This window comes from Diceros bicornis, chromosome 22, assembly GCF_020826845.1.
Source record: "Diceros bicornis minor isolate mBicDic1 chromosome 22, mDicBic1.mat.cur, whole genome shotgun sequence".
In the NCBI taxonomy this organism is placed as follows: domain Eukaryota; kingdom Metazoa; phylum Chordata; class Mammalia; order Perissodactyla; family Rhinocerotidae; genus Diceros; species Diceros bicornis.
In genome coordinates, this window is record NC_080761.1 from 2,276,896 (window position 1) to 2,291,194 (window position 14,299).

Below are 14,299 nucleotides of genomic sequence, written 5' to 3' on the forward strand. Positions count from 1 at the left end.
AGAGCACCACGTCCTGTGAGAATGTCAATCAGCACCGGCTTTCTGGAGGGCAAATCTCCCAAACCGTGGAACTTGCAGGCCACTGGCCCGGCTGCTCTGTTGTATGGAATCTGTCCAAAAACAAAGAGATTGGGTAAAGATGATGGACTGAATAAACACATGTAGAGCCCCTTTGACATAGAATCCCTTAAACATGACCCAAAGTTTCCTTCATTGATGAACAAATTCATAATAGCCTTGGGAACCATCAAGAGAGCCGACATTTTGATGAAAACATCAAAGAGAGTCAACAGCTGGTGATCGGAGATCCCAGTGGGGAGCTCCGTGTGAGCCATGAAGACCAAGCCAGGGTGTCCTCTCTCCCTCTCCCTCCTCCCCCTGCCGTTAACCTAACACCCTCTGCATCGCCCCTCCACTCCCAGCCACTGCCCACCTCACGCTCCAGGAATACAGGAGCAGAGGCACAGGGCGCCCTTTCCACAAGCACATCTGTCCTCTTGCTCTCTGCACGGCGCCAGGCAGCGGAGCTGTCTTGACATGAGTACAGCCATGTTTGGCCGCTCCATTGACCTACAGCCACCAGTACAAAAAGAAATATAAAAGCTGCTTTCTGCATGGTGGGAACCGGCCCTTCTCCCATGGAGATAGTTGCAATGTGTAAAAAACTCAAGGCCCTTCGGGCACTGCAGCCTGGGGCAGACTGGCCGTCTGAGCTGGGCTGGGAGGATAAACAGGGTAAACAATGCACGTACACAACTACTGGGCTGGGACGATAGCCAGAGTGTGGGGCTCAGTGAATGTACGCCACTGATAACCATTTGTGCATGGGAACACTGAATGCTTTCTCTGTAAACTCTGTAACTGCTTATATAAATTGCTGGAGACTGAGACCCGGTGAGAGTTCCACCTGTGGAAGGGACGCCTTGCCCAGGACATGTGATTCCCGCCCAGCCGTATCAATTGACAGGACTCTTCCGGCAGTGGGGCGTGGATGTTGTGAGTAATTGATTTATTGTGAAATAATTGATCTGATGTGTTCTCTTTTCAGTTAACCTGGCATTTCTCTTTCTGGTTGATTTGTGTCATTTCCCTTCAGTCGATCTGGTGTTTCCCTATCGGATAGAACTGATGTTTTTCCCTCTTATTATATGACCTATTCAAATGTGCCGCTATCTCAGCTGATGTGGATGTTTTCCCTTTCCAGTCGAGCTGGTGTTTTTTCCCTCTTATTATTTGACCTATTCAGATCTGTTTGTGGACTATCACCTTTACCATCCTCTCTATAATACAATATACCTTCAACCCATTTGTTTGGAGTGGAAAGTTTCTTTTACGTCTCCAATCGAATCCCCAAACCGCTCATAACAGGAGCCCAGCCCGGCACCTCCTCAGGGCCCAGCACACTCTTCCTCTCCATCTGGTCTTACCTGCAGCACAGACACCTGCTAGCTCATCTCCGCCTTACAAACAAAACTCTCCCTTGGACCCAGGCTCCCTTTTGGCTACTGTCCACTTTCCCAACTCCCCTTCATGGCTAAACCTCTTAAATAAAGTGCCTTATACATACTGCCCTCCCATGGACCCCCTTCACTCACTCTAGACCCAGCTTCATTCCCACCCTCTCAAGGAGACTGAGGTCACCAGTGATCCCATGTGGCCGAGTCCAGCCATCTTTTCTCCATTCTGATCAGAGCTGTATCCTACCCAGCTGAGCACCCCTCCTTTCTGCAATACCCTTTCCCCTCATGGTTCCTGAAACTTCATGCCCCACCATTTCAGTTCCCTTTCCTGGACCCTCTTCAGCCGCACCTCTGCAAACACTGCCTGCTCCTAGGCTGGGCCCTGGTCCCTTCTACAGCTACAGTGTCTCCAGGAAACCTCATTCAATTCCACGGTTTTAAACATCTCTGACCTCATCCCGACTCTGCTGACACACTGATGCAACTTTAAGAGTTTAGGTGCTAGGTCCCCAGCATCAGCACCTAAGGAGTATCTCAGACTCGATTCATCTCAAAATTTTACTGTCATATGAGTTTCAAAATAACATCAAATCTTTCCAAAAGGAGGAAAAATTTGGATACAATAAATTGTTGTGTACAAAGTAACCAATAAAACTTATACTTACATCCAATCATGGTTGCTTGATGGGGAAAATAAGAACACAAAACTAAGATCAGATATTCTCAAGTTGGGGACCAGAAGGTGATGAGTTGGGAGTGTAGAACACAGGAACTGATCAACTCTAAGCATTTACAAAAAGAGAGGCAGAAATGGTTGTTCCTAGAAACTGAAAGACACCCACTAAAAGAAGAGAAAAATCATGAGAAAACCTAACAAATTAAAAATTAAATTAAATGGTAGACTCACATTCCAATTTATCAATAATCACAATTGTAAATGGATCAAATTGCTCTAGAAAAACATGAAGGCTCTCGAGTTGAGTTAAAATATTGTTATAAAATAAAGGGATATAATATGGTTGAAAATGAGGAGATAAAGAAATAAGACTTTAAATGGGACAAAAAGGGGTTCTCTGTGTTGATAACTGTCAGGAACACTTATGCACCTAACAATATGGTCTTGAAGCATAAAGCAAAACTGGACAAACAAGAAGACACAGGCACCCCAAGGGAGATGCCTTCCCTTTCCACAGGGAAACCTACCTTACCTCTCTTAAAAAGCCACAGGTCAAGTGATACAGTAAGTTAGGAAACAGATCTGCTGACGAACACACAAAAGCTAGATCTAGCCTCAGCCCCAGGGACAACAACGTAAGCAGCTAGTGGAGAGTGAACATTCTCCTCAAACCACAATGAAACAGTCACCACAATGGACTGTGTGCTAAGCCACAATGAAATCTCTAAAGAGTCCAAAAAGCAGAAATCTATAAGTGGCCATATTACTGGAATTTAAAGCAATAAAAGTAAAAAGTAATCACAAAATATTGGCTCCCCTCCCCCAACCTATCCACTTGAAAATCTGTCCACACTCTTCTAAATCTCTCAGGTTAAAGAGGGAGTCCAGACAGACAGGAGAAACTCTTTAGAAATGAACAGCAATGAGAGGAGCATGAGACAAATCCATGGTGTGGGGACAAGGGGACAGAGGAAGGGACACAGCCTCCACTGCAGGTATCAGGGAATATCACCTGTAAACGAAGAAGCTGAGCCCTTCCCTCCAAGAGCAAGAACAACACCACAATAAAACCAATGACAGCAGAATGAAGTGAGAATTCACCAGGCAGGAACAAAAACATAGACCTGAGCAATGGAGTCAAGGGCTGGTTGTCTGGAAAGACCTGTAACAGTGAGAAACCTTGGGCAGTCTGACCAAGAAGAACAGACAAAGGCACCAAGAGGAACAGACAAAGGCACCAGATTGTACCATCAGATACGAGAAACTACAGAAACAGCTTTAACGTGATAGGAGAACATAGTGGATAACTCTGACCAGGACATCAGTGGTCCTCAACTGGAGCTGTCCTTTCCCTAGGATACATCTGGAAACACGAGGGATGGGTTTTGTTTCTTGTTTTGGGTTGTCCTACTGGTTGTTGCCCTGGGGGTCCCGGAGATCCTGAATAGCCTGTCACATAGACCCGTTTCCCCCCTGAAGTGTTACTGGCATCTGGGAAGACAAGCACTGATCCAGATTGAATGAACAATGTGGTAGGAAAATGTTTTCCATGGATGTCTAACAGGCAAAAGGTGGTACGCTCAATATGTAAGCAATATCGAGAAACCAATGTTTACAACTACTAAACTGTAAGAGAGCAGGAAAATCAGAAACATAGCCAAGAAACACACCAAAAATATATCCAACCAATTTGTACAGGTGGAGAAATATGTATGTAAAGCACAGGGAACAGTCGAGGAGATTACACACCAAATTTTACTACCAACAAGGAATAAAAGTTGGGAGGTAGGTGAGAAATAGGAGTTTTTACCACTTCTTAGCTTATATATTTCTCTGGTGTTTTAAATTTTACAAAAGAGAATGTATTCTACTCAAAAAGATGTTTCAAATTTTAAAGAAATTATTAAAATGTTCAAAATGACTTCAGTTCAAGGATATTCATTAAAACACAAATGGAAAGAACCTCCCCATGACTTTAAGAGTCTCCTATAACTTTTCTAATAGTTTACTATGTCAATTTTATTTCACATTTAGATCCTAACTCATTGGAATTTACATTTGTGTGAGGGATGCAATAGAAGCTGATTTTCTCCTGTTCAAGTGGTAAACCAACGATCCAGGTACAATTCATTGGGTAGGTGTGGCTTTCTCAGCTGACCTGCAATGCCTCCTTCCCCACCTGCTGAACCCTGACAACTAATGCTGCCTCTCGAGCGCCCTAGAGCGAGCAGGGTGAGCTCTGCAGCCTGGGCTCCCTGTCTGCGAGGGGCGGCTACCAGCAGAGCCTTCTCCCAAGACAGCAGCAGGCATGCTGCACACAGAAGTGCTCAGGGGCCGTCTGCTGCGGAGCAGGAAACCCCTCATGAGGAGCAGGCAGTGGGGGAGCCCCGAGCACCGGGACTGACCTCAGTGGGGGGCAGCATGCTCCTCAGTTAGGGAGCCCCCTTCATTCAGCTCGTCCATCTCCTCCTGCAGCGTGTGCACCTGGCTGTCGGCAGCTGCACCTCTTCAGCTCGCTGTCCTTCTCCACCTGCTCCCGCAGGCGGCACCCGTGCTCCGGTTCCCCCGGGAGCAGAAGTAGTAGGAGACAGCGAGTCGAGGAGTTCTTGGGCCCCCAGTGCTGACAGGATGACCCCGCTGAGGGACGTGGGGCCGGTGTCGCTGTGTTTGCCCTGCACATCTTCTGCGGCTGGCTCGGGGGTGACATCTGTTGGAGGGTGAAGGGGCTCTGGGAGGGTTTCTGAGGCATCATTGTGAATGATGAATGTGGGGGCTCTGGGCCAAGCTCTCACCAGGCCCAGGGCTGGTCCCGCTGTAGCTGGGCTCCACATCTCTCTTCAGCCTCTTTCGGTCAACAGCCTCTCAAGGGACAGATGGCCTCTCTTGATTGTGTGCTGAGGAGAAACTGTAAGAAGGAAGCCAGCCAATAAATGTACATGCCTCAGATCCTGAGGGATAAAGTCACCCACGGAAATGCCACTCTTACCCAGCCGGCCCTGGCTGGGCAGAGGGGGTCTCATCGCCAGCATCCACAGCAGAAGTGTTTGCATCTCCCAGGCTGCCACACACTGTGGAGGCCACACTGTCTCCTGGAGTTCCTTCCAGAGACTCTGTGCCCGCGCCTGACTGGTGGCTTCCTGGGTGGCACTGGGTGCGGGTTCGCCCTGCAGAAGGGCTCTCTTCAACTTGCGGGACCCTGGCTGGGCCCTCAGGTTTTCCCTCAAGGATGAGGATGAACCTGAAGCTCCTTTCCCCTCTGCTTCACTCGCATGTTCCTCAGGCCCCCGGCGGCTATCTTGGTGTCATTTCTCCTGGGTGGCCACGGCCTTCAGCTCCTCCTTCTCAGTCAAGTGGAAGTTGGAGGGCAAGGCCGTGGGCTTGAGCACGTAGTACTGATCCTCCAGCCTGCCCAAGAGTTTTTTTTGGTAAAATGTTCACTACAGATGAAAGAATGCTTAGTAGGTTCCAGTCATCCCTGTGAACAGCTTTTAGCCACTGGACCAGAAGTTTTGAGCCCTTTATGTGGAGCCTGCATGGATACATGAAAAAGTAATTAAAAAGAAAGAATTAAATGTCTCCCCCTAAAATAATCAACTATAAAAGCAAAACAAGTGTTTTTGGGAACACCCACACTTAGGAACTTTGCCCATTTAAACCTTTAGGAAAGATGTAAGGAACACCTCTGCTTGCAAGTTATTACTGGAATAGAAAGATAAAAGACCCACTGTCTACCTTAAGGAGCTGACCATCTGTAGGGCAGAGAAGGAAGGAAGGTGAAGACCTCCTCCCAGGCTGTGGTAAGTGCCCTGTAGGGCCACAGATGCTCGGGCAGAGAGCACAGGATGACACCAAGACAACAGGAAAGGCTTCAGGAAGCCTCAGAAATAGTTCCTAGAAGCTCATGGTTGTCCAACCCTCCTGCTGTCCCTGGGATGCAGGATTTTGGGTACTAAAACGGGGAGGGTTGGTCCCCCTATTTCAAAGCCAGGCCAGGTGTCGGCCAGCAGAGCCTCCCAGGCACTCAGCAGGGCGCCTGGCCCCAGCTCTACTCAAGCAGCTGAGGATGCGGGACTGCCGCCAAGAGGAGGTCAGCCCCAAGAGCTGTGTCTCGTTGTTCCTCTTGTCCTTCCACTACCAGGAGGAAAGCTGCTCCCTGTACCAAGCAACCAGCCCCTGAAATGTACTGACCAAGACACTTCATAATCTTTTCTCCTCATTAAGGTAAAATCTCTATTTAGAGAAAACTATGCACATGGGGACGTAGGGGGTCTCTCTCGAGGCTTTCTTCTCCTCCTGAGTTCATCTAACCCCCATGAGGCCGTTGTGGACCAGACCAGGTGGATACTAGGTCCTCAGGGAGTTCCAAACAACCTGACCTTCTAAACTTTCTCAATGCTTTGTGATGAGTTACCAAAGGACCCCCACCTCTTTTGCCCCCAGACCGCGTTAAACAATGACACATGCCAAGAGCAACCTTCTCTGCAGTGTTTTGCCTCATTCTCAAAAACAGTAACAAATCTTTTGGGACACAGACTCTGAAGGAAACTATCAAGAAAGCATGTTGTCGGACCTCTGAAACAAGTTCACATTACTAGTTCTTTGGATAGATTGTAACAACTTCCGACTTAAAAAAACCACTGTTAACTTTGAATAAGACTAAAGACAACAAGTGGCATTCAGGTCTTTCAAAATTCAATAACAACCTGCAACATGAAACAAAAGGATCTGCCAGGAGGTTTTCAAAGTAGAATATCTTCAGTGCACTGTTCTGAGACCTCCATTGCAGAGCCCGCAGGAAAGGACTCACTCAACTGGCTGAATTCCAGAAGCCCTCATGAAGGGAGCCAGGCCAAGGGGAAGGCAAACCTCTCATCCCGCTGCGGGAGCCCAAGGAAGAAGTGAAGAGAGGAGCCCCTTCCCTGAGTCCCCAGGGTAAGCCTCCCAGTGAGGAGTGGGCCACAACCTCCTCCACCCAGGATGCTGTCACATGCAGAGTCTGCAGCGTCAGACGCCTCTCCAGGACTCACCTCCAGTGCAGAGCCACCTTTCCCTGCACTGCCAGGACCCTTCTAGCAACAGAGCATCTGAGAGGCGTGTCCATTTGGAGGTAGAAGCTGCATCTGCTCAGCCACATTCCTGATCGCAGAGATCAAGGCAGGCTCCCTGCCATCAAAAGAGCAGAAAAGTCACGGCAAATGCAAGAAGATAGTGACTTAAGAAAGAGTGTTTCCAGAATACCCTGTTTCTTGACATTGTTGGCCCCAGCCTGAATCAGTGGAGAGCAGAGTGGCCAGGGGGTGGGGGTGACAGTGTGGTGGAGGCCATAAGGTGGACGCCAGTAGCCATGGGATGGCCGTGGTGGCCCGAGGTGCCTGGAACAGAGACAGTGGCACAGACCAAGGCCACATAGCGCCTGGTGCTCACTCACCCGCTGGACCGGCCCCAAGGCCCCAAGCACAGAGTGCTGCCTGCCTTGGGCTGGAACACCAGGGGGGCTGACTGGGCCTCAGCAGCTGGTTACCTGTGGAAGGAGATGGCTGTTTCTCCTCGTTGCCCAGTGGTGGGATCAGTTCGTGGCAGTGCAGTGATCACCATCCCGGGCCTCAGGCTGTCATGCTGCCAGGCTCCATCCCCCTCCTCTCTGTCCCACAGTGGGACTGCCACAAGAGTAGGGCTCAAAGCGACACTGTGCAGCAAGTGGAAGCTGGTCCCCAGACCCCAAAGGATGGCAAGATGGCGGCGTGTGCCCATCTGTCCTCCGTAAAGCAAGATGGCCACGTCTGTGGGCCTAGGCAAACTGCTGCCTGATGCACCCACCCTGGGGTCACGCTGCCAAAACGCGTCTGTTCCGCTGCCCTGATGGGTCACTGCTGCGGTATTCATAGCAAATGACACAGACCGAGGAGGTGGGAGAATGTGGCCGGCCTTCCGAGAGGGGCCCCGCCGGACGCCAAGATGGCGACTGATGCACTTCCACCCGCACTTCTGGCCGCACCCACGTTGCTCACCTGGATTGGCCTCAGCGGCTGAGCATCACATTGTCCTCATTCTCCTGGGCAGCGGGGAGAGGGACACGGGTAAGTGCACCTGCACCGGTCGGTATGGAAGACTGTGCTCGCCTGGGCTCTTAGCAGCTGGGACTGGCTGGAGCAGTTTGGGGCAGGGCCATTGTGGGGAGTGGCTCCTCAGGCAGAGCAGGCGGGGACAGCTCCCATAGTGAGACGGGTGCATCTGACAACCAGGTCCCTGTGGGTCTGGACGCACTTTCCATCCAGCCTTGGTGCTCCAGCGCTGGCCTGACAAGCCCATGGCTGCTGGGGCGGGAAGGGCAGCAGGGAGTCAGGGAGGGGAGGGGGGGCACTGGGTGGGTCTGGGGCAATGGTTCTTGGGAGGCTTTTTCCTTCCCCACTAGGACTTAAGAAGTGGAAGCTCTCTAACTCCTCTGTAGTTATGATGTAGGCTGGAGGGGAGGGACATATTCCAATGCTCACAACACATGCATGTTTTTGTTGACTGATAGGTCCTTCCAACTTCTTTTTCTGTGATGAGAAAGAGAAACAATCCATCTCGTTGGGCCTTAACTTCTTGGGGTCCTAATACAATGTGTTGGGGGAGCAGGGGTGGGGTATTGGTGCTTTGGTCAATGCTAGTGTTGGGCAGGAGGGAGAATCCTCCTCTGCTCTTTCCCTTAAGGATCTTATGGCTGCCCAAATGATTAAAAGACAGGTTAGCAGGAGAAAATAATACCAAGTTTAATAACATGTATACATGTGAGAAACTCGGAAATGAGCAGCTCGTCATTCTGTCTAAGCTGCTTGCTTAAGTATTGTACTGTAGCTAAAGGCGTGGAAGGTGTTGGAGGGGTAGTGGTTTGGGATTTTACAGGGAAGAAGACAATTCACATGGAAATAGAAATACAAATGTTTGTCTGACAACTCTTTTGAGGGCAAGCTATAGAGAATGTGACCAGGAAGAGGCAGAAATTTTGATAAAATGGGCTTGTTGGTGCCAATCCTATTGTAACATCTATTTTACATCATATTACAGCCATCATATGATATTGGCTCCTTCCTGAAACAGGTCTTCTATGTTAAATTCTTTAGGCAGTTTTGGAGGGGAAAAGCAAATGTTCTTCCTGAGTCTCCTGACTCTTTATTGTCTTCAGCTCAAAATAATCCACATACCAGAGTGGTGCATCTTGGGGTGGCCTGCCCTGGCCACCATCACCAGCACACTTCTGCTCCAGAGGAGACAGTGCATTAATCTTTGCTGGCAAGATAATTTGGAATTTTGCAAGTTGCCTTGAAAGCATTTGTACACAGGCTCTCTTTTTCTTCCCACAGCAATTTTAGTTCCCTCACTCCTTGTAAGGAGTGATTTGCTTTCAAGTATCCCTGCATCTGTAAAGGAAAACTTTCATTTGGTTTAATTCCACTTGTCATCGCAGATGGCATTGTTTTTGCTTCCTTTTTCTTTTCCTGGCAGCTGCAACGTAAGTTTACTGAAATCTCAGTTTGGGAACTGTACGGTAGACATGTGAGCAATATTTCAATGGTTTGTGGCATCTGGACACTTAAATGCGTTAGGTGTCTGAAGGAAACAGTAGCCCTGAATTCCAAAGGAGCATGTTCAGCAGATGTATTTCTGGTGAAGTTTGTTTAAAAAAGACAAAGAATCAGACTGTGTTGTACTGTTTGCTGGGGCACATGGTGGGGGAAGGAATAGAATTATTTACTTCTCCATCTGTTCTCAGGTTATTACTGCTTGCATACCTACAATCATTCCCAAGAGAGACTTGGGTAAGGTAGAAATCACAGTTTAATGTCAGTCATATTACCTTAGATCTGAAAGTTATCATGTTAAAGTTAGCGGTAGGCATGTGATGAGCGGTAATGGGACACTGAAGGCTGCTTCAAAGTAGAAAAGGTGTTTACATTTGAAGGGCTCTGTTGATGCTGCTAAAAAGATGTATGGTATTTGTAGGATATGGTGGGGAGTTTTCTTTCTAGCATGATGCTGTGCGTCCTTTTAGGGCTGATAAATGGACCAGCCTCCCCTGGCCCCTGGTGTTCTTACAGATTTGGCCTTCCTTGCCCAAGTGTTAGGCAGTTCCTTGTTGTTTTTACAGTCATCCACTCGTTAAGCTACATTTCTTATTGAGTGCAAGGTTTGTGTCACGCATTGTTCTAGACCCTGGGGCCAGAGAAGTGAACAAAACACAAAAAGCGTGCCCTGGGTGATGTTCTAGATGTGACACCAATGGTGTGACTCCTGTGGGAGAGTGCTGTGTGCCAGGCTGGAGGGAGATGGTGTTGTAGCCAGGAGGGCCAGGAAACGTCTCACTGCAGAGGTAGGTTTTGAACAAGGCCCAAAAGCAGTGTAGGAGGAAAGGCAAGTGGCCTGCTCTGGAAGCAGTAAGGAGGCCAGTGTGGCCAGGGCACAGCCGGTGAGGGCAGCAGGAGCTGAAGGCAGAGTGGTGGCTTGGGCCCAATCATGGGGCCTTGTTGGTCATAGTGAGGACTTGGGCGTTTATTCTGAATGAGATGGTGACCATTTGGAAGGTTTTGAGAGAAGGAGTAACATGGCTGGACAAAAGGTTAGCAGACTCGATCTGGCTGTTCTGTTGAGAATATACTACAGAGGGGCCAGGGCAGAGGCAAGGAGATCAGTTAGGAGGCTGTTCCAAGAAGCCAGGCAAGAGGCCTTGGAGGCTTAGGTCAGGGTGGAGAGAGGAGGTTGAATTCTGGGTGTGTTTGGAGATCGAGACAGTAGTACTGTGTACAGATGGGAAATGGTGAGGGCTGGGGAGGGGGGAGTTGAAGTCAGTGCTGAGTTTATGGCCTGAGCTAAGAAATAAGAAACTCAGCTGGGGAGGCTGGGGGCTGTCCTGCTTGGTGGGGAGCTGTTGGGAGTTTGCTTTTGGCTGAGTTGACTGTGAGATTTATATTTTGTCTGTGGCTCTTTTCCACGAGAGGAGAGCAGAGAATGGCCACCTGGAATCTGTCATATGAAGTCCCTGTGCCCCTCCCAGGCTCTCTCCTGGCACAGACATCCTACGGGAAGGTCTTGGAGTGGAGGTTCCTCTGTGCAAACTTTCTTGGGTGTTCTGGCCTGTCAGCACTGCCCCTCCCTGGGTTTGTCACCTTGAAAAGATTTACTCACTTAGTTGAGCCTCAGGTTTTCAAAAGTTAAAGTTTATGTAATCAGTGGGCTTGAAAAGCAGTACAAAATATTTCCAAAGAGGCAAGAAATAGGTAAATTTCAGAAAAAATAAAAGATTCTACTATTACATTGAATGTGTTAAAAATTCTTGTTTCCCTTTCTGCCTCCCCTGAGCGTGTGTAGTCATATTGTTAGTTCTGTTCTTTTCTTTGGGATACAGTGTTTTCAACTGGAATTCCAGGGCTTACACTTGATCAGCAAGTGTTAAGTATGATTTAATTGTTTATAAAACAGTGTCTCGCCATGGAAACAACAGTTAATTAACATTATTTTCTGAAAGTAATAAATACATGTGGCTTTTCTTGTTGAACTAGAAAAATGCTTTACAACTTTCTTCTCTCCTTTCCATTAAAGTGTAGGTTTGTGTGAATTTGCTGGATTCTTCAAGCACTGGGTTGTGCCATTTACAAGATCACTGTAGCCGAAAGCAACGTGACTGGGAGCAGAGGCCTGGGGTCTCTAAGCTAAGCCCCCCTTGAGCCTGCGCAGGGAAGTACTTGAGGGCCACACCTTCTTGCTGCATGTCCTCTCTGCTCATATCCACCACAGAAGGAGTCTTTCTGCTGAGAGAAGCTGCAGAGCCCTGGAAAGCTGGGAAGGCACCTGCACAGGGGGAGGGAGTTGCTGCCCTTCCTGAGGTTGTCCCTGTGCTCTCCTTGGGCCTATGTCTACACACAGGGTGGAGTTTTGCACCCACAGAGTAGGTGCCTGCATAGGGTAATTTGTGCACATTGAGAAAGTCTGTGAATGTCAGGAGTTCTGTGTCTGGATTAGGGTTTATGAATTTAGGGTTCATTTGAGTCACAACCTTAAACTGCATCCTGTCGAGAGTCTCCTCACTTGTGAGAGTGGAAGCTGAGAGAGGGAGCCCTTCTCTTCCTCCCCAGGCAGAGGAGGGTGTGTGAGCTCCCAGAGTGCATTCCTGTGGCTGCTCATGTGTCCCCACCCTCCTGCACCATGAACTGACCCACTCCAGGGCTTCTGTCTCCACCAGGAGATTTTAGAATGTGTTTAACTTTCTGCATGTGGCTTTCCTTCTGTCCTGTGGGAAGCAGGCTGCTTATCTGTGCTGATCCCAATATTTGTGTTTCTTTGCTTTGGATTCCTGTATGGATTGAACAGTGCAGCCCTATGTTTCTGGTTTCCCCTAGCTCTTTGTAATTTTATTTCCTGTATGAGAAATAACATTTTGAGTTTCTTGGGCTGAAAAATGTGAATTGATGGAGAGATATAATGTCAATAAGGCAAGAAAATTGTGGAACTAAAGAGAATTTTTGTTCTTTTTATGCAAGAGAATCTTAAGGTGTGAAACGAATGTGTTGAAGTTTTCAGGTGCGTTTTTCGTTTTTACATCATTGTTTGCGTGTGCATGTCCCTAGAGTACATTGAGATTTAAAAAGCTAAAGTAATGGAATTTCTATTTTAATTGATGTGGAGAAAACTAATCAAACTAATCCTACTATGTTTAAGGAGCTAAACCCAAACGCCTATTGCATTATAATATGCCACTGATTCCTGAAAATCCTGCCTGTGTGAGACACAGTGGAAGACAAACTAGGATGCAGCTTGTCCTTGTAGTTAGCGAGAAATATGAAAATGTCATTTCATATGGTTACTGTTTTGTAACCGTTAGTGTGCTAAAGGAATTAAATCTTAGAATGGTTTCCTATGTACAGAAGTTAAAATTAAAGAAAGACTGTGAAATGGGAAAACATGGTATGTGTAAATTTCTGTTTATATTAGATAAATCTGTAAAATAGAAAAGTCTAACTTCAGAGGAGTCACTACCAACATTTCTGGGTCCCCTCCAGCGCTGTTACTCCAGCCACCCCCAGTACATAGTTTTGATCATTCTTGAGGTTGCTGTTGGTGTTTCTTTCTATAAAAACAAGCCATTGTGAATGCATATTTTTGTACGCATGTTTGCTCTCCACACTTTTGGATGTGTGCTGACAGCTTACGCCTCTCCTCTCCCTCTTCCCCTCGGTTCCACACCTGGACAAGCTGAGGAACAAGTTCAGTGTCTCCCTTCTCTGGCATTGGCTTCGGATCCAACCACACAATCCCTGTCTGTACGCAGAACTCTTACCCTGGTCTCAGCCCTGGCAAAGATTTCTTGCTTTGACCAAACTTTAGTCAGGCTCCTGAACCTTCTGGTAGGCCTGTCTGTGCACTTCCTTGTAAAATCCAGTTTTAGAAAGAATCTTGCTAAGTCGGTTTAACCAGAACCCCCACCCGTATGTCTGATCACCATCGAGATCTGCTCAGGCTCCTCCTCCTCCTCCACCATCCCTCAGGTGGTGTCTGATCACTCTGGCCTCTCGTTGGTAAGAATCCTGTTAGGTCAGGTTAGCCAGAAACCCCAACTCTTGTTTTTTCTCTTAGTAATTTTCCATCCCCTGAACCCCACCATGCTGCCTGGCCATGAATTCCCACTTGCCCATGCTGCATTCAGAGTCGAGCCCAATCTCATTTCTCCCCTACTGTGAATCCCATCACGGTGGTCTCTGCGTATCACAGTGGTTCTGAATAAAATATGCCTTACCGACTTTGACAAGTGTCATTAAATAATTTTTCTTTAAAACCTCCAACCACAATAAAAGACCAGGCCAGGCCACTTTCCTTGCTCTCTCAAGCCATTTCAGAGCTGCTTGAGATTCTGGCCCTGCTCTCCTCGGAGACCTCTACTATGTGAGTCATAAGACTTTTCCGAACTTCGGTGCGTGTGTGGAGGGGGGCACACACCAGCATCAGTCTCTCCATGGGAACAACAGCACTTGCCAGTGAGCAGTCATATTTTGAAAGGAATCTCTTTCTCTGAGTGGTAGGTCTCAACAGTGGACTCAAAATATTCAGTGAACCGTGTTGTAAACAGATGTGCTGTCATCTAGGCTTTGTTGTTCCATTTGAGCATTGACTTTAACTTAAAGTCACCGGATCC

The 14,299-nt window shown here is 48.0% G+C and overlaps 1 long non-coding RNA gene across 2 annotated transcripts in view; it reads right to left on the minus strand.

The window, feature by feature from the left end:
* Positions 1-5,167: 5,167 nt before the first annotated feature.
* Positions 5,168-14,299, minus strand: part of LOC131419892 (uncharacterized) — a 37,266-nt gene continuing 28,134 nt past the window's right edge. The window contains exons 2-4 of one of the 2 annotated variants that reach the window (XR_009223367.1): positions 8,145-8,188; positions 7,164-7,299; positions 5,168-5,665 (exon numbers count right to left, since the gene is read on the minus strand). This is a non-coding gene — a long non-coding RNA (uncharacterized LOC131419892). Of the gene's footprint in view, positions 5,666-7,163; positions 7,300-8,144; positions 8,224-14,299 lie in introns of those variants that run through there. The other variant, XR_009223366.1, reaches the window with a different exon arrangement.